Below are 24415 nucleotides of genomic sequence, written 5' to 3' on the forward strand. Positions count from 1 at the left end.
GCTGTGATTAAAAATCATGGCTATTCCACAAATATTGATTTCTGAACTCTTCCTGAGTTAAAACATTATTATTGTTTTTCTAAATGTTATAAACTTGTTTTCTTTGCATTATTTGAGGTGTGAAAGCACTGTTTTTTTATTTTTCAGAAAAAAAAAAGCAGAATGTATTGCTTGGAAATTCAGAGACATGTTGTCAGAAGTTTATAAACTAAATGAACAATTTATCTACATATGGCCTACATGTATATATAGGTGCAATGAAAATTATTGCACTCCGCACTGAAAGCTGGGTCTATTAGCAACATTTACAGACTTCCTGCTGTCCCCTTCTCTGGCTTCCTCCAGGGAGTTGAGCTGTCAATTATGCAGGAGAAGGCAGTGCTTTGTCACTCCAATGCACTTCAGTCTCTTTTGCAGATTAATTGAAACAGTGATTTTGCGGTAATGGGATTAATATTCAGGATAGACATGTGTTTGCACTGCTGAGCCCGCTGTCAGTCAGTGCCGGGGAATGGTTGCAGCTGCCACACACTGTATAGTTAGCAATTACTGAAGCCTCACTTCTAAGACTGAAAGCCGGAAGTTGCCAGTATCAATAAAGTTCATTTCCTCCAGGTAGCCAGGCTGTTAGTGCGGAAGCCGCGCTCTTTTTCTCAATTACAGAAAAACAAGGAGGTGAAAAATCCACAAAAAATATCATAAATTTTATTCAAGATATCAAAGGACAGGTATACAAACAAATATATAAATAGATAAGGTCAAATAGAATATACATCTGAACATAGTATCACACCTTTGTTAAATGCATCATATGTAGAGGAAGCCCACACGAAATGTGGGTTGGGACTTGTTACCTGAATGTCCACGTGGGAAATATACAGTGAAAAGTTTACATACACTAAGATTACTATGCCTTTAAATAATTCTAGACTGCCTAGATGATGATGTTACGTGTTTGGTAGCTTCTGATAGTTTTTTTTTGCAACTTCTGAGTTAACTAGAGACACACCTGTGGATGTATTTCAATGCACACCTGAAAAACACTGCTTCTTTGTGTGGCATCATGGGAAAGTCTCAAGAAATCAGCCAAGATATCAGGAAGAGTATTGCGGACTTGTACAAGCCTGGCTCAATTTCAAGATACCTGAAGGTGCCTCGTTCATCTGTACAAACAATTATACGCAAGTACAAACTAGATGGGAATGTCAAGCCATCATAACACTCAGGAAGGAGACAGATTCTGTGTCCCAGAGATATACATGGTTTTGGTCCAACAAGTGCATATTAACCTAAGGACAACCACAAAACACCTTGTGAAGATGATGGCGGAAGCTGGTAAGATTGTGTCAATATCCACAGTGAAACAAGCACTGCATCAACATAGGCTGAAAGGCCACTCTGCCAGGAAGAAGCCATTACTTCAAAAGAAACATAACAAAAGCCAGATTAATGTTTGCAAATGCACACAGGAACAAAGACCTTAATTTTTGGAGACACGTCCTATAATTTGATGAAAGTTATATTGAATTTTTTTGACATAATGACCATCATTACATTTAGAGGAAAAAGAGAGAAACTTGGAAGCCTAAGAGCACCATCCCAACTGTGAAACACAAGGGTGGCAGCATCATGTTGAGGGGTTGTTTTGCTTCCGGAGGGACTGGTGCACTTCACAAATAGATGGCATCATGAGAAAAGAAGATTACGTGGAAATACTGAAGCAACAACCTCAAGACGTCAGCCAGGAAGTTAAAGCTTGGGCAGAAATGGGTCTTCCAAATGGACAATGACCCTAAGCATACTGCCAAAATGGTAACTAAGTGGATTAAAGATAACAAATTCAATGTTTTGTAGTGGCCATCACAAAGCCCTGATCTCAATCCTATTGAAAATGTATGGGCAAAGCAGAAATGGCAGGTGCGAGCAAGGTGACCTACAAACCTGGATCAGTTACACCAGTTTTGTCAGGAGGAATGGGCCCAAATTCCAACCAACTATTTTGAGAAGCTTGTGGAAGGATATGTCCATGTGGAAAAAGCGGATAGGCACTCACCGTTACATGCAAAATAATTGGGACCTGTAGAAGCGCTTTGTAGTGCGAAACGATTGTCGTCTCACACGAGCTCCACTGTTTTACCTGCCTGCTGTGGCTTTTATATATCCACAATAAAGGATTATTTTGTATGGAACAATGAGCACCTATCCGCTATTTCCACATGGACATATGATTCCTTTTGATACTCTTTGGATAAAGGCACCAGTATCCTTTGGTGTGTGTTTATAGCCTCTTTATCCCGAAGTATAACAGCTGTGCCGGCTTTTCCTTTTCTGTTGTGATGTATGTTTGTTGAAGGATATCCAAACGTTTGACCCATGTCATTCAGTTTAAGGGCAATGGTACAAAATACTAATGAAATGTATGTAAACTTTTGATTTTGCAGTAAGTAATAAAAATGTCTTAAAACATTCTCTCTCTCTCATTATTCTCTCCTTTGGCAAATATTAATAATTATAGGAATCCTAATTGACCTAAAATGGGAAAGGTTTATTCTGATTTCATGTCAAATAGTGAGAAAATATGCATATGTGACTTTTTATATAGTGTATGTAAACTTCTGGTTTCAACTGTAGGTAAGAGCCATGAATGATCACTTTCCTTTTGTTTCATGCATCTCTGAGCTTACTCCAAACTTATATTGGAACAGTGTGGGTTTTCTTCATTGAGATACTTCAGGACAACTGTAATGAGTGGCGCAGACACAGTTAGTAGGCCCAAAATAAAAAATAGGCTAAAAGCAGTTCAAAATTGGTAACAGGACTAAACAGGCGGCATAGCTTTGTTCAGTGGAGGACAACTGTAATGAGTGGTGCAGACACAGTTTGTAGGCCCACAAGAAAAAAGTAGGCTAAATGCAGTTCAAAATTAGTAACAGGTAGAGTGGAGCGACTTTTACTTTTTTAGGATCGAGTCAGGTTTCGCGAAACCCGACAAAGTCGGGTCAGGTGAAATGGGCCGATTATTGCGAAAAGTCGGGGGCCGACTGAAACATGAAACCCAATGCAAGTCAATGGGGAATGAAAGTCGGCAGTGAGTGGAGGACAGGAAAACACCTACAGTGCCCATTTTAATGCCAAAAACATCAATTCGTATTTCTGAAGCTTATCAATCTTAATTTCCTTTATAATAATAGTTAGGCATTGAAAACAGGGGGTCATTTGGCTAAAGTTGTTGGGGGGTAGGGCTGGCTCAAGATTTTCGTGGGCCCAGGAAACACGGAATACGTCACGGTGGTGGAGCAGGGAGAGGTAAGTATTTCAACTTTGCAAGTGCTGTGATCCTGAGCAAGCAGGGGGGGCACTAGTTGGCACTGGCACAGGGCCCCTCATAATACGGCGGTGTGTTTGACGGCGGGCAGCGCCTCCCACTGCCAGAGACACTTTTTCGTACTATGTTGGGCCCTGTGCCAGTGCCAACGAGTATGCCTCGGGCAGCACGGTGGCGCAGTGGTTAGCACAGCAGCCTTGCAGCACTGGGGTCCTGGGTTCTAATCCCACCCAGGAAAAACAGCAAAACGAGGCAGAGCTTCTTACCTGCCTAGGCCTCTAAACAAATGCACTATCAGGATGCAGTGGACCCATGTGGTTTTGGCCAAAGTATAAACTAATACCTCACAAAAAATTTTTTGTGTTTTTTGCACTTTTTTTCGGGGTGCAGTTGGGCCCATTTTTGTCTTGTAAACTGTGGTGTCTGTTCACATGAGGTGCATTTGGATAGCGCTGGGCAGGCCCGCCTGATCTAATAGAAGGGTGTCACTACTAGGCTTGCCTGGATGCTGTGCATCTCCATTGTGTGAACAGCGCCACATACAAGTCTTTTATGTGCAGCATTGTGCCAAGCAGCCACCACCTCCATTAGTTTGGTAGGTTGAGAGTGGCTGCCTCATCGGTTATGCTGCACCTGTGTAGTCTCCATCTTAACCACATGGGTCCACTGCATCCTGATAGTGCATTTGTTTAGAGGCCTAGGCAGGTAAGAAGCTCTGCCTCGTTTTGCTGTTTTTTCTATTTTTTGGAGGCTCTCTGAATCCTCTTCTTGTGCTCTTGCTGTTTAGAATTAGGACTCGTAAGCATGGGGACCCTTGACGCGGGTTACGAGCTTGCGTATTTTGGCCAAAGAATAAACTAATACCTCACAAAATTTTTTTTAAATTTTTGGGGGTTTTTTGCACTTTTTTTCGGGGTGCAGTTGGGCCCATTTTTGTCTTGTAAACTGTGGTGTCTGTTCACATGGGGTGCATTTGGATAGCGCTGGGCAGGCCCGCCTGATCTAATAGAAGGGTGTCACTACTAGGCTTGCCTGGATGCTGTGCATCTCCATTGTGTGAACAGCGCCACATACAAGTCTTTTATGTGCAGCATTGTGCCAAGCAGCCACCCCCTCCATTAGTTTGGTAGGTTGAGAGTGGCTGCCTCATCGGTTATGCTGCACCTGTGTAGTCTCCATCTTAACCACATGGGTCCACTGCATCCTGATAGTGCATTTGTTTAGAGGCCTAGGCAGGTAAGAAGCTCTGCCTCGTTTTGCTGTTTTTTCTATTTTTTGGAGGATCTCTGAATCCTCTTCTTGTGCTCTTGCTGTTTAGAGTTCTAATCCCACCCAGGACAACATCTGCAAAGAGTTTGTATGTTCTCTCCGTGTTTGCGTGGGTTTCCTCCGGGCACTCCGGTTTCCTCCCACATTCCAAAGATATACTGATAGGGATTCTAGATTGTGAGCCCCATCAGGGACAGTGATGATAATGTGTGCAAAACTGTAAAGCGCTGCGGAATATGTTAGCGCTATATAAAAAAAAAAAAATAAAGATTATTATGCCTCCCACCTAATAAAGGAACCTGCACTTTCATCTGCACCTTCCTCTTTGTCCCCGTGTAAGGTGGTATAGTATGCGGGAAGGGGAACCTGACTTTCAGCAGGGTCAGATTCTGGCTGTGTGGTGTGCAAGGGGAATGTAGTGGTCTGGGTCAATGTACCAGCAGACTCATCTAGCAGTGGCTGGGCAATGGGCAGGATGAGGAAGAAACACAGATATAGGCCCAAAATAAAAAAGTAGGCTAAAAGCAGTTCAAAATTGGTAACAGGAGTACACAGGCGGCATAGCTTTGTTCAGCGGAGGACAACTGTAATGAGAGGCTGACACAGTTACTAGGCCCAAGTAAGTAGGCTAAATGCAGTTCAAAATTGGTAACAGGAGTACACAGGCGGCATTGCTTTGTTCAGTGGAGGGCAACTGTAATAAGTGGCTCAGACAGACTTAGTAGGCCTAAAATAAAAAAGTAGGCTAAATGCAGTTCAAAATTGGTAACAGGAGTACACAGGCAGCATAGCTTTGTTCAGCGGAGGACAACTGTAATGAGAGGCTGACACAGTTACTAGGCCCAAATAAGTAAGTAGGCTAAATGCAATTCAAAATTGGTAACAGGAGTACACAGGCGGCATTGTTTTGTTCAGTGGAGGAGGATAACTGTAATGAGTGGCTCAGATAGACTTAGTAGGCCTAAAATAAAAAAGTAGGCTAAATGCACTTCAAAATTGGTAACAGGAGTACACAGGCGGCATAGCTTTGTTCAGCGGAGGACAACTGTAATGAGAGGCTGACACAGTTACTAGGCCCAAGTAAGTAAGTAGGCTAAATGCAGTTCAAAATTGGTAATAGGAGTAGACAGGTGGCATAGCTTTTTTCAACGGAGGACAACTGTTATGAGAGGCTCACACAGTTACTAGGCCCAAGTATGTAAGTAGGCTAAATGCAGTTCAAAATTGGTAACAGGAGTACACAGGCGGCATTGCTTTGTTCAGTGGAGGACAACTGTAATGAGTGGCTCAGACAGACTTAGTAGGCCTAAAATAAAAAAGTAGGCTAACTGCAGTTCAAAATTGGAAACAGGAGTACACAGGTGGCATAGCTTTGTTCAGAGGAGGACAACTGTAATGAGAGGCTCACACAGTTACTAGGCCCAAGGAAGTAAGTAGGCTAAATGCAGTTCAAAATTGATAATAGGAGTAGACAGGTGGCATAGCTTTTTTCAACGGAGGACAACTGTTATGAGAGGCTCACACAGTTCCTAGGCCCAAGTATGTAAGTAGGCTAAATGCAGTTCAAAATTGGTAACAGGAGTACACAGGCGGCATTGCTTTGTTCAGTGGAGGAGGACAACTGTAATGATTGGCGCAGACACAGTTAGTAGGCCCAAAATTAAAAAGTAAGCTAAATGCAATTCAAAATTGGTAACAGGACTAAACAGGCGCCTAGCTTTGTTCAGTGGAGGACAACTGTAATGAGTGGCTGACACAGTTAGTATGCCAAAATAATAAAGTGGGCTAAATGTCTGCCAAAAAATTGTTCATAAATAAACAGGTGGCATAGCTAGGTACAGGGGTGGGCTCCTCTGCTGAGTAGCAGACAGTGGTAGTTGGTGCAAAGTATTAACTGGTCTAAATGGAGGCCAGGGCCCCTGCATATTTTTACTATCATCTATCATTTCAACAAATTTGTATTGGCAGTGCCATTGAAGGATTTAACAGTGCAGACTACACAGTGGTGGAGCAGGGAGAGGTAAGTTTTGCAAGCGGTAGAGCACTCTTCCAGCTGGGGGAAACACTCTCTCGTGGGCGGCGGTACTGGCACAAGGCCCCTCATATTACAACGCTGTGTCTGACGTTAGTTGTGCACCACCACCATCAGAGACACTTCATTGTACTATGAGGGACCTTGTGCCAGTGCCGTTGCCCAAGAGTGGGCGAACCCACCTGTCCAGGCAAACGGCACTCGCAAGGGTGCTTGCGCCAGGTGGTGACCATGGCCCTGTGGGGGAGTCAGCCCATTTAGGGAGGTATAAAAATGGCCTATGGTGGACATTCAGCAGCTGCAAATGGAGGAATTGGAGAAGTCAGTAAGAGGAGGCCAAAAGCAATAAATTTTTCAGGCAACCTACGTGTCAGCAGGAGAAGGTGGGGCAAAATAATTTGAAATCCATGATTGGTTCATTTTAATGAAGGTTAGATCATCAACATTCTGGGTAGCCAGACGTGTTCTTTTTTCGGTCAGTATTGAACCAGTAGCACTGAAGACTCTTTCTGATAGCACACTAGAAGCAGGGCAACCGAGTTCCTGTAATGCATATTCTGCCAATTCAGGCCTGGTGTCTATTTTAGATGCCCAGTAATCAAAGGGGAATGACCTGTGAGTGAGAACATCGATAAGGGAGGAAAAGTAGTTTGTAACCATACTGGACAAATGCTGTCTCCTGTCACTTTGAATCGATGCAGCACTACCTGACGCGTCAGCGGTCATTGCGAAATCACTCCACAACCTGGTCATAAAACCCCTCTGTCCAACGCCACTTCGGATTTGTGCACCTCTAACACCTCTGCCATGTTGCCCCTACCGCTCATGTGAGAACCATCACCGCCGCTGTGTGCTGGGAATGCCTGAACCAAACGGTCTACAAGAGTTGCTTGTTTGGTAGCCAATATTTGCTAAAGGTTCTCATGTGGCATGATATTTTGTAATTTTCCTTTGTATCGTGGATCCAGGAGGTAGGCCAACCTGTAATTGTCATTGGTCATCATTTTGATAATGCGGGGGTCCCTTTTTAGGATGCACAAGGCATACTCAGCCATGTGGGCCAATGTTCCATGTGTCAATTCACTGCTTGTGCTGGATTGAGGAGCACTTTCTTGCAAATTAACATCACTTGTGGCCCCCAAAACCCTGTACCTGACCTTGCAACGCCACCAGTTTCTAGTGCCCCCTGAGAAGCATCCTCCTCCCATAAATATTCATCCCCATCATCATCCTCCTCCTCCTCTTCATCCGCCAGCTCATCCAGGAGAGTTCCCTGAGCAGGCAATGACTGACTGTCATCAAGGCTTCCCTCCTCCTCGGCTGCAGATGCCTGCTCCTTAATGTGCTTTAAACTTTGCATCAGCAGACGCATTAGTGGGAAGATCATGCTTATGATCACGTCGTCTGCACTTACCAGCCATGTGCATTCCTCAAAACACTGAAGGACTTGACAGAGGTCTTGTAGCTTCGACCACTGCACGCCAGACAACTCCATGTCTGCCATCCAACTGCCTGCCCGTGTATGTGTATCCTCCCACAAATAAATGACAGCACGCCTCCATTCGCACAGCCTCTGAAGCATGTGCAGTGTGGAGTTCCACCTTGTTGCAACGTCAATTATTAGGCGGTGCTGGGGAAGATTCAGCGATCGCTGATGGTTCAGCATACGGCTGGAGTGTACGGGCGACCGGCGGATGTGCGAGCACAGTCTTCGCACCTTCAGGAGCAGGGCTGGTAACTCCGGATAATTTTTGAGGAAGCACTGCACCACCAGGTTCAAGATGTAAGCCAGGCAAGGTATGTGTTTCAGTTCTGAAAGGGCTATGGCCATAAAATTCCTTCCGTTATCACTGACTACCTTGCCTGCCTCAAGATGTACACTGCCCAGCCATGACTGAGTTTCTTCCTGCTGCTTCGGCTTTAAAACCTATTTTCCTACTCCCAGATAAGGGAGCCTTCGAGGCCTTAAGTAGCCAGACGATGACACTGGCTCAACACCTCGAGCCTTTGGTGCTATGTTGCTTTTCCCACTACCACCAGATGCTCCACCACCACCACCACCGTCAGTACCAGCTGGCAACGACCGCCCACGGCCTCTTCCACTTGACTTGCTCATTTTTTTGAAAATCTAACCAAAATAACAACCGTTATATGGTACTGTAAAACAAGGTAGAAGGTGTATATAAACGTGTTGAGATTTTAAATCTCTCTTTTTTTTGGGAGACTGTACAAAAAATTAGGCCCTGTGCAAAAAACAACACAATGTAAGTGGCTGGCAGTGGCTGGCTGATTTACCACAAACTAACAGGACTGCAGTATATCCACTTTGTGATAATTTGAATCTTACTTTTTTGGGGGGGAGACTAAACCAAACCTCAGGCCCCGTGCATAAAACAACACAATGTAAGTGGCAGAAAGTGGCTGGCTGATATACCACAAACTAACAGGACTGCAATATATCCACTTTGTGATAATTTGAATCTCACTTTTTTTTTTGGGGGGGGAGACTAAACCAGACCTCAGGCCCTGTGCATAAAACAACACAATGTAAGTAGTGGCAGAAAGTGGCTGGCTGACATACCACAAACTAACAGGACTGAAATATATCCATTTTGTGATCATTTGAATCTCACTTTTTTGGGGGGGAAAACTAAAACAAACCTCAGGCCCTGTGCATAAAACAACACAATGTAAGTGGCAGAAAGTGGCTGGCTGATATACTACAAACTAACAGGACTGCAGTAACTAACAGGACTGAAATATATCCACTTTGTGATAATTTGAATCTCACTTTTTTGGGGGGGAGACTAAACCAAATCTCAGGCCCTGTGCATAAAACAACACAATGTAAGTGGCAGAAAGTGGCTGGAAGATATATGAAAAAATACAAGGACTGTAGTAGTACAATTTCAATCTCCCTACAATGATCTCAGGACAAGTATGGCAGCAATAAAAAGGACTGCTGCACACAAAAGTATGGACAAATAAACAAGGTAACTGTGCAGAAAGGAGCAACAGGATTTTTGCTTTTAAAAAAGCAGTTGGTTTGCACAGCGGCGTGCAAACAGCAATGCAGCTATCAGGGAGCGTTATAAGACAGCCTAATAAGCTACAGAGCTGATGCACAAAAATATAGCCTCCACTGTCCCTGCAAACAAATGGTGGTGTTGGACAGTGGAAATCGCTACAGCAAAAGCAGTTTCGGGGCTTAATCTTCCCTCCCTAACTATATCCCTTCTTCTGATGAAGCTGCGGCAACCTCTCCTTATGCTACGATCGGCAGAAGATGGCAGTCGGCGTGCACGCCCCTTTATAGCCCCTGTGACGCCGCAGAAAGCAAGCCAATCACTGTCATGCCCTTCTCTAAGATGGTGGGGACCGAGACCTATGTCATCACGCTGCCCACAGTCTGCGTCCTCCTTCATTGGCTGAAAAATGGCGCTGAATGCATCATACAAAACGCGACTTTGGCGCGAAGATCGCCGACCTCATGGCCGATCCCACACTAGGATTGGGTTGGGTTACATGAAACCTAACTTTGCCGAAAGTCGACGATTTTTGAATTTGTCCAATCCGTTTCGTTCAACCCTAATCTTTATGTTTGAAGCATGATATGTGGGAAAAGGTTGAAAAGTTCCAGGGAGCCGAACACTTTCGCAAGGCACTGTATATACACAGCTCTGGCAAAATTAAGAGACCACCACATCAAAATACAAAAGGAATATTATAGAGAATAAATGAGGATCGTCAATGTACATACCTGAAAGACAATATACAGTGTATACAGTATATATATATATATATATACACATATATATATATATATATATATATATATATATATATATATATATATACTGTATACACTGTATATTGTCTTTCAGGTATGTACATTGATGATCCTCATTTATTCTCTATAATATTCCTTTTGTATTTCGAGACATGCTAGCTGTGTCCTGCTAAAGCACAAAGAAATGATCTCGGCTACTGTCACTGAGCAAAGAGAGAAACTTTACAATGTATAAATCATTTGATTGATTACTAGCAGGGAGATGTCACTTTCAAGGTGACAGAAGAGTCTCTTCTCCAATTTATTTACCACGAGCTGCTGAGATTGGTGCCAACTCCAGGACTATCTATTATAAATTTATCTTAATTTATGAGTGGGTTTTAATCACCAATAAGATTATGAGCATAATTACCAATAGTAAATTGTCTCATTAGTCTTTTCAATATCTTTTTGTCTGTATATCAAGATTCACATGTTCATTATAATGGCTATAAAGCAAGGCAACGTTTTGACATCCTAGCTGCTAACATTATTAGTTTAGTTCAAGAATATGTCAAACTCGACCAAGGTTACATAATACTGGTGACTTGTATGACCAGAAATTCATTTCCATTGTTACTGATTGATCCTGGTTAATCCCTGGCTGGGAATCTCAGACAACCATGAGTTATTTTATATTTAACTAATTACATTTCATTAAGTTTGTATTTATGACATTGAAAGTTAGCATCAATCTGTATCAGTTACAAATCGCTGTGCTTTAAAAAAGTTGTCCAAGGTTAGGACAAAAGTTTGTAGGGAGTCCATATGACTGTCACAATTGCGGGTGTGAGTGGACGGTGGGATGACCATATGTTTGTGATTTGAATACTTGCAGTCATGGTCCAACTATTCTCATCAAGCTTTTCTAAATTCACTTATATAAAGACTAGGTGAACGCATGTAGTCATGTATGAATTATTGTAACTACCATCTATCATAAAGAATACTAGGAATTGTAACAGCATATGCATTACACATACCTCCCAACTTTTGAAGATGGGAAAGAGGGACAAAGTTTGCGGCGCGCAACGCGCGGCGCGGCAAATTTTTAGCCACACCCCTGACCACACCAATTCATAATTAGTCATACCCATATCCACGTCCCAACCACACCCATTTAGCACTGCTGATCACACTGTTTCATATACAATAATTATAATCAAAAAATATGGCCACACAGTGCTCCATACTGTATAATGGCCACACATGATGCTCCATACTGTATGATGACCACACATGATGCTCCATACTGTAATGACCGTATATGATTCCATACTGTATAATGAAAAAACCAAATTCACAATAGCCAAGGTCTAATAATCAACAAGAAAAAAACAAAAAACTAACGCAAGACCTAAAACAATAAATTTTAATGTAATAATTAAAAAGGACCAAAAAGCAAAAATATCATAAAGACCAGTAGGAGGGATCCTACGGGAAAAAAGGGTCTCTGGTATACAGGACAATACCAGACAAAATGTATAACAATACAAATGTACAGGAAAGGGCTAGGGAAGATAGACGTGCCTATCCCTACTAGATTCCCTTCCTGACAGCGGAGGTTGGCACCCTGGGATACGACATGGCGCCCCCGCTCAACGTAGACTGTCCCTAAAGTCCCTAAAAAGGAATCCCTCAAAAAAAGCCACCACCAACAATAACACCACAAAAAAAAGAAAAAGAAGAAAAAGTGAATTAAAAACTCAATGCTGCTAGATGCTGGCTTAGGATGCAATGATAACTGGAATCAGCTAATATTTATAGGCTCTGGCATATAGTGTGAGCTAAAGAGTGTGCGGACAAAACTATGGCAAGTATAGTAGTACGTAGTTGAAGATGTTAGACACCACACCACCTCTTATAGTCCTTGCCAGAGTAAATAATATAACATGGACAAGGGCATTAACGCCAGAAACATGTATCAATCACTTGGTCATATGGGCTTTGTTAGGTACACACTTAAAGGTATCCCTGCCAAACAAGACAAGGTAAAGAATGTTCTTTCTGATAAGTACTAATATGGCATCTACGCCTAGAGAAAAATAATGACCCACTCAAAAAGACCCATTGGCATCACGCCAAACAGAGACCATATTTCCTTCAGTAAAGGGTGTCCTTAGAAAAATAGAGCCCTGGTCGAGGTCAATAGTCTCGCCGCCAGGGCCGGCACAGATATCACAGAATAATAGATAATCAATAAAGTGTGATTCAGGCGTTCACGTTATGCCTAGTAGCCCATATCATGTCCATATATTAAAATAACACAGCGCTAGCCAAGCAGCATAAATGCATCAGATAAAAAAACACTTATCTCAGAGAGACAGATGTCTCAACCCTACGCGTTTCGCCCCATAAGACAGTCCAGAGGGGCTCATCAGGGGATTGCCATTAATAGGCACAGAGGCAGCGGGCGATGTGAGCGCTGCACGCGGTCCGGAGAAAGCTGTAATGAACACAGCGTTCCCGCTGTCTATATGCCGAAGACCCGGAAGTAGAAGGAGCATTTCCGGGGTATCTCTAAAGTGCGCTAGTGCGCATATGCAGAAAATTTCTTGCGCAGAAAGACACTGCGCAGATGGAACCAGATCAACAATGCGCATGACTAGCGTAGACAGGGCTGTCAGTTATAAACGCACAAAGGTAGCAGATTGAACGCCTGTAAAGGGTGCGCAACATTGCGCATGCGCACAGACATTCAAAGGAATAATCTCCTAATGCGCATGCCCAGGTTTGTGCAATGTTAAGCGAAGGTGCCCTTATATAATAGGTAGCGATCAGAAAAAAGATGACAGCCACCCTGTAATCACCAGGAAAATGTAGAAAGAGTACACAAACGGCATATGAAAACCAGTGTATATGCGTACGCACATTAGACTAACTAGTCCAGAGATATTTTGAAAAAAATATAAAGCAACAGTCAACAACTATAGATGACTAATAGATAAAGAACGTCATGGTCTGTACGGACCAATATAACGTCGGCAAGAAGAACAAGTTCTATGCAGAGTAACCAGACTTAAATAAAACACCCAAAATTTAGTTGCTCATTCAACCCCCCCCGGACTAACAGATTCCATAAGGAAGATCCATCTAGTCTCCCTTTGGATGATCTTCCTATCCCAGTTACCCCTTCTCTCAGATTGAGTGACCATCTCAATGGTTTTGAAAGAAATAGATCCCACATCACCAGCATGGATCTCATTGACATGGCGTGCCACAGGGGTATCACGTTGATGTAGAATGTCCCCAATGTGTTCCCCTATCCTCACTTTGAAAGGTCTTTTTGTTTTCCCTATATAATCTAAAGGGCAAGTACATGTGCACAAATAGACAACACCTGCAGTCTTGCAGTTTGCAAAAGATCTATTGTGAAAAGTTCTACCTGTGACGGCGCTGGTAAAGGTGTTACCTGTTTTAATGAATTTACAAAACTTACATAAGCCGCATCTAAACGTGCCCTGCTCCCGGCGATCAAGCCAGGTACCCAACGGTTTCGGTGTACTAAAGTGGCTATGAGACACAAAGTCCCGTACGGATCTTCCCTTCCTAAATGTCACAGAGGTATGTGGTGAAATCATGCCGCCTATGTCAGGGTCCGCTTTCAGAATGCCCCAAAACCGTTTAAGAATCCCCATGACCTTTTGATTTTGATCATCAAAAGTTCCAATGAGCCGTGTCATCTGATTACTTTCATCACGGACCTTTGGTACCAGGAGTTCTGTACGATTACAAGCAGTCCCATCAGACCTCTATTTTCTACTAATTATTGATTTATCGAAGTACTATATGAGTTTCGAAAGTACGACAACAATACCAACTTCTCCACTTATGCCTTTATATTGTGGTGTTGTTATTAGGGTACTATAACTCACGTATACCTATGATGTACCAATTTATTTATTTATTTATTTTTTTTCATGTTTTCAGTACCACTATCATAGACTATATTAGGTTTTGTGGTGTCTAACAGCTCTAACTACGGACTATAAGAGGTGGTGTGGTGTCTAACATCTTCAACTACGTACTACTATACTTGCTATAGTTTTGTCCGCACACACTTTGGCTCACACTATATGCCAGAGCCTATAAATATTAGCTGATTCCAGTTATCATTGCATCCTAAGCCAGCATCTAGCAGAATTGAGTTTTTAATTCACTTTTTCTTCTTTTTCTTTTTTTTTGTGGTGTTATTGTTGGTGGTGGCTTTTTTTGAGGGATTCTTTTTTAGGGACTTTAGGGACAGTCTACGTTGAGCGGGGGCGCCATATCGTATCCCAGGGTGCCAACCTCCGCTGTCAGGAAAGGAATCTAGTAGGGATAGGCACGTCTATCTTCCCTAGCCCTTTCCTGTACATTTGTATTGTTATACATTTTGTCTGGTATTGTCCTGTATACCAGAGACCCTTTTTTCCCGTAGGAGGACTGGTCTTTATGATATTTTTGCTTTTTGGTCCTTTTTAATTATTACATTAAAATGTATTGTTTTAGGTCTTGCGTTAGTTTTTTGTTTTTTTCTCATACTGTATAATGACCCCACATGATGCTCAATACTGTTTAATGACCGCACATGATGCTCCATACTGTATAATGGCTCCACATGATGCTCCATTCTGTATAATGACCACACATGATGCTCCATACTGTATAATGGCCGCACATGATGCTCCATACTGTATAATGACCGCACATGATGCTCCATACTGTATATTGGCTTCACACTGCATGGGTGCCCATACTTATGCACCTGTCAAATTTTGTTTGAATGCAGGTTGCACATTTTCTGTTAGTACAATAAACCTAATTTCAAGGCAGAAACATTCCTGTGTCCATCAGTTATTAGATATATGAAACTGAAATAGCTGTTGCAAAAAAAACAATTATTATAAAACATTAAGCTTAAGATTAATAGGGGTGCCCAAACTTTTTCATATAACTGTACTTTCCTGTTCAAGTCCAGTCATACGGGACCTTCCTTGTGGACTAATCCGGAACTGCCACATCACCCGAGCAGCTGATGACTGACCACCAAAGAGAGGTTGCCACCTCACAAGCATGCTCAGTAGGGTGATTTCTGGACTTAACCTCTGGAACGCCTGTTCGCCACTGCCTATTGCTAGTTACTATAGTTTTGGCTGGAGAGCCATCAGTAACCAAGCGAATGGCATGAGTCTGAACCTGACGTCTTTGCCTAGCAGCTCCCACTGCAGTCAAATATTGACTAAATTTGTCACATATACTCTAGAACTTGGTTTGTTTGACATTTCACTGGTTTGAATTAAAAACCCCAAATTGGCCTGCTGAGATGTAGAAACTTGGTTGTTTAAAAATTGACTATTGTCATATATAACATTGAACTTGGTTTGTGTGAAATTTCATTGGTTTGTAATGAAAAGCAAAAATTGTCCTGCTAGAAGTATACAAATTTGATTCCTTGGTACTCAGCCCCCAGCCACCACTGTTTCACTCATTGTGGCATTCCCGCCTTGTACCAGCACGTGTCCAGGAACATCACCAACGCAGTTACTGGGATTATCCACCTAATGACCAACAAGTGGAAAAGTGCTTGTGGCCAGAGGTGTTACATTTTCCTGACAGCACACTGGGTGAACATTATGGAGTACGGGGCCTAGTCTGTTGTGAATTCTGTTGTCGAACTCCCTCCTGTGGTCGTGAATGGTACTTCGGCGAGTTCTGTCCATGGACTCCCTCTGGTGGCTGTGAGTGGAGCTGCTGCTTCTGAGGTTCTTTACACAGGTGACGTGGTTTATCCTTTGGTTGGCTGCTCTATTTAACTCCACTCAGATCATTACTCCATGCCAGCTGTCAATGTTCCTGCATTGGTTCAGTTCGCTCTTGGATCTTTCTGGTGACCTGTCTACTCCAGCAGAAGCTAAGTTCCTGCTTGTTATTATTTGTTCATTGTTTCCTTGTCCAGCTGCATTTTATGATTTTGCCTTGCTAGCTGGAAGCTCTGGGATGCAGAGTGGCATCTCCGCACCGTTAGTCGGTGCGGAGGTCTTTTTGCACACTCTGCGTGGTCTTTTGTAGTTTTTTGTGCTGACCGCAATGATACCTTTTTCCCATAGACCCCCTTTTCCCCATAGTTTGTAAGCTTGCGAGCAGGGCCCTCATTCCTCCTGGTATCTGTTTTGAACTGTATTTCTGTTATGCTGTAATGTCTATTGTCTGTACAAGTCCCCTCTATAATTTGTAAAGCGCTGCGGAATATGTTGGCGCTATATAAATAAAAATTATTATTATTATTATTATTACCTTTCCTATGCTCTGTCTGTTTAGTAAGTCTGGCCTCCCTTTGCTGAAACCTGTTTCATTTCTGCGTTTGTGACTTTCATCTTTACTCACAGTCAATGTATGTGGGGGGCTGCCTTTTCCTTTGGGGAATTTCTCTGAGGCAAGGTAGGCTTTATTTTCTATCTCTAGGGCTAGCTAGCTCTTAGGCTGTGAAGAGACGTCTAGGGAGAGTCAGGAACGCTCCACGGCTATTTCTATTTGTGTGATAGGATAAGGGGTTGCGGTCAGCAGAGCTCCCACATCCCAGAGCTTGTCCTGTGCGAGTTTAACTATCAGGTCGTGCCGGGTGCTCCTAACCACCAGGTCCATAACAGTACAGCTGGCCCAAAGTATTAATGCATCTCAATAGAGGGATAAGAGAAGTTCTGAGACCATTTTTTTTCCTTTCACTGTGTTTTGTCTTTCTTCTCCCCTAAACCTTTGGGTGGTTCAGGACACAGGTGTAGATATGGACATTCAAGGTCTGTCCTCTTGTGTGGATCGTCTCACTGTAAGGGTACAAAACATTCAAGATTTTGTGGTTCAGAATCCGATGTTAGAGCCTAGAATTCCTATTCCTGATTTATTTTCTGGGGTAGATCTAAGTTCTTGAATTTCAAAAATAATTGTAAACTGTTTCTAGCTTTGAAACCCCGCTCCTCTGGTGACCCCGTTCAACAAGTAAAAATCATTATTTCTTTGTTGCGTGGTGACCCTCAAGACTGGGCATTTTCCCTTGCGCCAGGAGATCCTGCATTGCGTGATGTTGATGCGTTTTTTCTGGCGCTTGGATTGCTTTATGATGAACCAAATTCAGTGGATCAGGCAGAGAAAATCTTGCTGGCTTTGTGTCAGGGTCAGGATGAAGCGGAGGTGTACTGTCAGAAGTTTAGAAAGTGGTCTGTGCTTACTCAGTGGAATGAGTGTGCCCTGCGGCAATTTTCAGAAAGGGTCTTTCTGAAGCCCTTAAGGATGTCATGGTGGGATTTCCCACGCCTGCTGGTCTGAATGAGTCTATGTCCTTGGCCATTCACATCGATCGGCACTTGCGTGAGCGCAAAGCTGTGCACCATTTGGCGGTATTCCCTGAGCATAGGCCTGAGCCTATGCAATGTGATAGGACTTTGACCAGAGCTGAATGGCAAGAACACAGACGTCGGAATGGGCTGTGTTTTTACTGTGGTGAATCCACTCATGCTATCTCCGATTGTCCTAAGTGCACTAAGCGGTTCGCTAGGTCTGCCACCATTGGTACAGTACAGTCTAAATTTCTTCTGTCCGTTACTCTGATTTGCTCTCTGTCGTCCTATTCTGTTATGGCATTTGTGGATTCAGGCGCTGCCCTGAATTTGATGGACTTGGAGTTTGCCAGGCGCTGTGGTTTTTTCTTGGAGCCCTTGCAGTATCCTATTCCATTGAGAGGAATTGATGCTACGCCTTTGGCCAAGAATAAGCCTCAGTACTGGACTCAATTGACCATGTGCATGGCTCCTGCACATCAGGAGGATATTCGCTTTTTGGTGTTGCATAATCTGAATGATGTGGTCGTTTTGGGGTTGCCATGGTTACAGGTCCATAATCCAGTGTTGGATTGGAAATCTATGTCTGTGTCCGGCTAGGGTTGTCAGGGGGTACATGGTGATGTTCCATTGTACTAAGAGAACTAAGTAATGTAATAGATAAACCATTATTTCTTATTTTTAGTGACTCTATAGCGACAGGGTCTGTTCCGCAGGACTGGCGCATAGCAAATGTGGTGCCAATATTCAAAAAGGGCTCTAAAAGTGAACCTGGAAATTATAGGCCAGTAAGTCTAACCTCTATTGTTGGTAAAATATTTGAAGGGTTTCTGAGGGATGTTATTCTGGATTATCTCAATGAGAATAACTGTTTAACTCCATATCAGCATGGGTTTATGAGAAATCGCTCCTGTCAAACCAATCTAATCAGTTTTTATGAAGAGGTAAGCTATAGACTGGACCACGGTGAGTCATTGGACGTGGTATATCTCGATTTTTCCAAAGCGTTTGATACCGTGCCGCACAAGAGGTTGGTACACAAAATGAGAATGCTTGGTCTGGGGGAAAATGTGTGTAAATGGGTTAGTAACTGGCTTAGTGATAGAAAGCAGAGGGTGGTTATAAATGGTATAGTCTCTAACTGGGTCGCTGTGACCAGTGGGGTACCGCAGGGGTCAATATTGGGACCTGTTCTCTTCAACATATTCATTAATGATCTGGTAGAAGGTTTACACAGTAAAATATCGATATTTGCAGATGATACAAAACTATGTAAAGCAGTTAATACAAGAGAAGATAGTATTCTGCTACAAATGGATCTGGATAAGTTGGAAACTTGGGCTGAAAGGTGGCAGATGAGGTTTAACAATGATAAATGTAAGGTTATACACATGGGAAGAGGGAATCAATATCACCATTACACACTGAACGGGAAACCACTGGGTAAATCTGACAGGGAGAAGGACTTGGGGATCCTAGTTAATGATAAACTTACCTGGAGCAGCCAGTGCCAGGCAGCAGCTGCCAAGGCAAACAGGATCATGGGGTGCATTAAAAGAGGTCTGGATACACATGATGAGAGCATTATACTGCCTCTGTACAAATCCCTAGTTAGACCGCACATGGAGTACTGTGTCCAGTTTTGGGCACCGGTGCTCAGGAAGGATATAATGGAACTAGAGAGAGTACAAAGGAGGGCAACAAAATTAATAAAGGGGATGGGAGAACTACAATACCCAGATAGATTAGCGAAATTAGGATTATTTAGTCTAGAAAAAAGACGACTGAGGGGCGATCTAATAACCATGTATAAGTATATAAGGGGGCAATACAAATATCTCGCCGAGGATCTGTTTATACCAAGGAAGGTGACGGGCACAAGGGGGCATTCTTTGCGTCTGGAGGAGAGAAGGTTTTTCCACCAACATAGAAGAGGATTCTTTACTGTTTGGGCAGTGAGAATCTGGAATTGCTTGCCTGAGGAGGTGGTGATGGCGAACTCAGTCGAGGGGTTCAAGAGAGGCCTGGATGTCTTCCTGGAGCAGAACAATATTGTATCATACAATTATTAGGTTCTGTAGAAGGACGTAGATCTGGGGATTTATTATGATGGAATATAGGCTGAACTGGATGGACAAATGTCTTTTTTCGGCCTTACTAACTATGTTACTATGTTACTATGTTACTATGTTGTCAATTTTGCCTTCCACTCCTTCTGAGGTCCCTGAGTTTTTGTCAGATTACCGGGATGTATTTGAAGAGCCCAAATCCGGTGCCCTACCTCCTCATAGGGATTGTGATTGTGCTATTAATTTGATTCCTGGTAGTAAGTTTCCTAAAGGCCGACTGCTTAATTTATCTGTGCCAGAGCACGCCGCTATGCGGAGTTATATAAAGGAATCCTTGCAGAAGGGTCATATTCGCCCGTCGTCGTCACCATTGGGAGCAGGGTTCTTTTTTGTGGCCAAAAATGATGGCTCTTTGAGACCTTGTATTGATTACCGCCTTCTTAATAAGATCACAGTCAAATTTCAGTATCCTTTGCCGCTGCTGTCTGATTTGTTTGCTCGGATTAAGCGGGCTAGTTGGTTCACCAAGATAGATCTTCGAGGGGCGTATAATCTTGTGCAAATTAAACAGGGTGATGAATGGAAAACAGCATTTAATACGCCCGAGGGCCATTTTGAGTACCTGGTTATGCCATTCGGGCTTTCTAATGCTCCATCTGTGTTTCAGTCCTTTATGCATGACATCTTCCGAGAGTACCTGGATAGATTCATGATTGTATATTTGGATGACATTTTGGTCTTTTCGGATGATTGGGAGTCTCATGTGAAGCAGGTCAGAATGGTGTTCCAGGTCCTTCGTGAGAATTCCTTGTTTGTGAAGGGGTCAATGTGTCTCTTTGGAGTTCAGAAGGTTTCATTTTTGGGTTTCATTTTTTCCCCTTCTACTATCGAGATGGACCCTGTTAAAGTACAGGCCATTTATGATTGGACTCAGCCGACATCTGTGAAGAGCCTGCAGAAGTTCCTGGGCTTTGCTAATTTTTACCGTCGCTTCATCGCTAATTTTTCTAGTATTGCTAAACCGTTGACTGATTTGACCAAGAAAGGTGCTGATGTGGTCAATTAGTCCTCTGCGGCTGTAGAGGCTTTTCAGGAGTTGAAGAGTCGTTTTTCTTCTGCCCCTGTGTTGTGCCAGCCAGATGTTTCGCTCCCGTTTCAGGTCGAGGTTGATGCTTCTGAGATTGGAGCAGGGGCTGTTTTGTCGCAAAGAAGTTCTGATGGCTCGGTGATGAAACCATACTGCCTTCTTTTCTAGAAAATTTTCGCCTGCTGAGCGCAATTATGATGTTGGCAATCGAGAGTTGTTGGCCATGAAGTGGGCATTCGAGGAGTGGCGACATTGGCTTGAAGGAGCTAAACATCGCGTGGTGGTCTTGACGGATCACAAGAATTTGACTTATCTCGAGTCTGCCAAACGGTTGAATCCTAGACAGGCTCGATGGTCGCTCTTTTTCTCCCATTTTGATTTTGTGGTTTCATACCTTCCGGGATCTAAGAATGTGAAGGCTGATGCCCTGTCAAGGAGTTTTGTGCCTGACTCTCCGGGTGTTCCTGAGCCGGCGGGTATTCTAAAAGAGGGGGTAATTCTGTCTGCCATCTCCCCTGATTTGCGGCGCATGCTGCAGAAGTTTCAGGCTGATAGACCTGACCGTTGTCCAACGGAGAAACTGTTTGTCCCTGATAGATGGACTAGTAGAGTTATCTCTGAGGTTCATTGTTCGGTGTTGGCTGGTCATCCTGGAATCTTTGGTACCAGAGATTTGGTGGCTAGATCCTTTTGGTGGCCTTCTATGTCACGGGATGTGCGTTCTTTTGTGCAGTCCTGTGGGACTTGTGCTCGGGCTAAGCCCTGCTGTTCTCGTGCCAGTGGGTTGCTTTTGCCCTTGCCGGTCCCGAAGAGGCCCTGGACGCATATTTCCATGGATTTTATTTCTGATCTCCCTGTTTCTCAAAGGATGTCGGTCATTTGGGTGGTTTGTGATCGCTTCTCTAAGATGGTCCATTTGGTACCCTTGTCTAAATTGCCTTCCTCCTCTGATTTGGTGCCATTGTTTTTCCAGCATGTGGTTCGTTTGCATGGCATTCCGGAGAACATCGTCTCGGACAGAGGTTCCCAGTTTGTTTCGAGGTTTTGGCAGTCCTTTTGTGCTAAGATGGGCATTGATTTGTCTTTTTCTTCGGCTTTCCATCCTCAGACTAATGGCCAAACCGAACGAACTCATCAGACTTTGTAAACATATCTGAGATGCTTTGTTTCTGCTGATCAGGTTGATTGGGTGTCCTTCTTGCCTTTGGCTGAGTTCGCCCTTAATAATCGGGCCAGCTCGGCTACTTTGGTTTCCCCTTTTTTCGGTAATTCTGGTTTCCATCCTCGTTTCTCTTCAGGGCAGGTTGAGCCTTCGGACTGTCCTGGTGTGGATACTGTGGTGGACAGGTTGCAGCAGATTTGGACTTATGTGGTGGACAATTTGACATTGTCCCAGGAGAAGGCTCAACGTTTCGCTAACCGCCGGCGCTGTGTTGGTCCCCGACTTCGTGTTGGGGATTTGGTTTGGTTGTCATCTCGTCATGTTCCTATGATGGTTTCCTCTCCTAAGTTTAAGCCTCTATTCATTGGGCCATATAAGATTTCTGAAGTTCTTAATCCTGTGTCATTTCGTTTGGACCTTACAGCTTCTTTTGCCATCCATAATGTGTTCCATAGGTCGTTGTTGCGGAGATACGTGGCGCCTATAGTTCCCTCCGTTGATCCTCCTGCCCCGGTGTTGGTTGAGGGGGAGTTGGAGTATGTGGTGGAGAAGATTTTGGATTCTCGTGTTTCGAGACGGAAACTCCAGTACCTGGTCAAGTGGAAGGGTTATGGTCAGGAAGATAATTCCTGGGTTTTTGCCTCTGATGTTCTTGCTGCCGATCTAGTTCGTGCCTTTCATTTGGCTCATCCTGATCGGCCTGGGGGCTCTGGTGAGGGTTCGGTGACCCCTCCTCAAGGGGGGGTACTGTTGTGAATTCTGTTGTCGAACTCCCTCCTGTGGTCGTGAATGGTACTTCGGCGAGTTCTGTCCATGGACTCCCTCTGGTGGCTGTGAGTGGAGCTGCTGCTTCTGAGGTTCTTTACACAGGTGACGTGTTTATCCTTTGGTTGGCTGCTCTATTTAACTCCACTCAGATCGTTACTCCATGCCAGCTGTCAATGTTCCTGCATTGGTTCAGTTCGCTCTTGGATCTTTCTGGTGACCTGTCTACTCCAGCAGAAGCTAAGTTCCTGCTTGTTATTATTTGTTCATTGTTTCCTTGTCCAGCTGCATTTTATGATTTTGCCTTGCTAGCTGGAAGCTCTGGGATGCAGAGTGGCATCTCCGCACCGTTAGTCGGTGCGGAGGTCTTTTTGCACACTCTGCGTGGTCTTTTGTAGTTTTTTGTGCTGACCGCAATGATACCTTTCCTATTCTCTGTCTGTTTAGTAAGTCTGGCCTCCCTTTGCTGAAACCTGTTTCATTTCTGTGTTTGTGACTTTCATCTTTACTCACAGTCAATATATGTGGGGGGCTGCCTTTTCCTTTGGGGAATTTCTCTGAGGCAAGGTAGGCTTTATTTTCTATCTCTAGGGCTAGCTAGCTCTTAGGCTATGAAGAGACGTCTAGGGAGAGTCAGGAACGCTCCACGGCTATTTCTAGTTGTGTGATAGGATTAGGGGTTGCGGTCAGCAGAGCTCCCACATCCCAGAGCTTGTCCTGTGCGAGTTTAACTATCAGGTCGTGCCGGGTGCTCCTAACCACCAGGTCCATAACACTAGTCCCACCCTGGCACAGAATATGTGCTCCTCAGGTCAATGAATACTGGCCCTACTTCTATCAGGGTTTCCTCCACCAGTTTCTGCACTCCCTCCTTCTCCTCCTCATCTTCCATCTCCGATGTGCTATTACAGAGCACATCATTCACATCACCCAGAAGCTGAAAGCTCTGCAGCACTGCCTCAGCAAAGCGGCAACAGGTTCTGCTAAAAGCTAATTTCTCTAGGAGAAAAACCACACACCGTGGCAGAACTATTGAAAGAAATAACAGACCAGACAGAACCTACAACCAGGCATGGTTGTGTGTGATAATGGCCGTAACCTGATGGTGGCTGTGAAGCTTGGCAAACTGACACTACATGGTCCATGTGATTTCTGAAAATCTACCCAGATTTGCCAGAACTTCTGGTCAAGGTATCAGAGCTAGGGTTGATCGATCACCCTAAAAATCGGATTGAAAAGGATCGGTCCGATCACACTTGAAAATCGGCGATTGGGAATTCCGATTTCCGATCCTCTTTGAAGTCAATGGGGATAAAAAAATCGGAATTCCTAAAACACCTATTTTACATTGTGGTGTTTTCTAAATGACTAAAAACACCAAAATAACATTTAGAATTGGTAATCAGAGGCAGCGGAGCCAGAGAAATCAAATAATAATGGGCTCAAGTACTGTTTTTAATATGAATAGTGGTTATAATGTGGCACATTGGGTCTACGGGTCAAAATAATAACGTAATGCTTGGCAAACTCTTTGGAATTTACTTTTTCTTCATTCATTTCATTT

This window comes from Ranitomeya imitator, chromosome 5 (genome assembly GCF_032444005.1).
Source record: "Ranitomeya imitator isolate aRanImi1 chromosome 5, aRanImi1.pri, whole genome shotgun sequence".
In the NCBI taxonomy this organism is placed as follows: domain Eukaryota; kingdom Metazoa; phylum Chordata; class Amphibia; order Anura; family Dendrobatidae; genus Ranitomeya; species Ranitomeya imitator.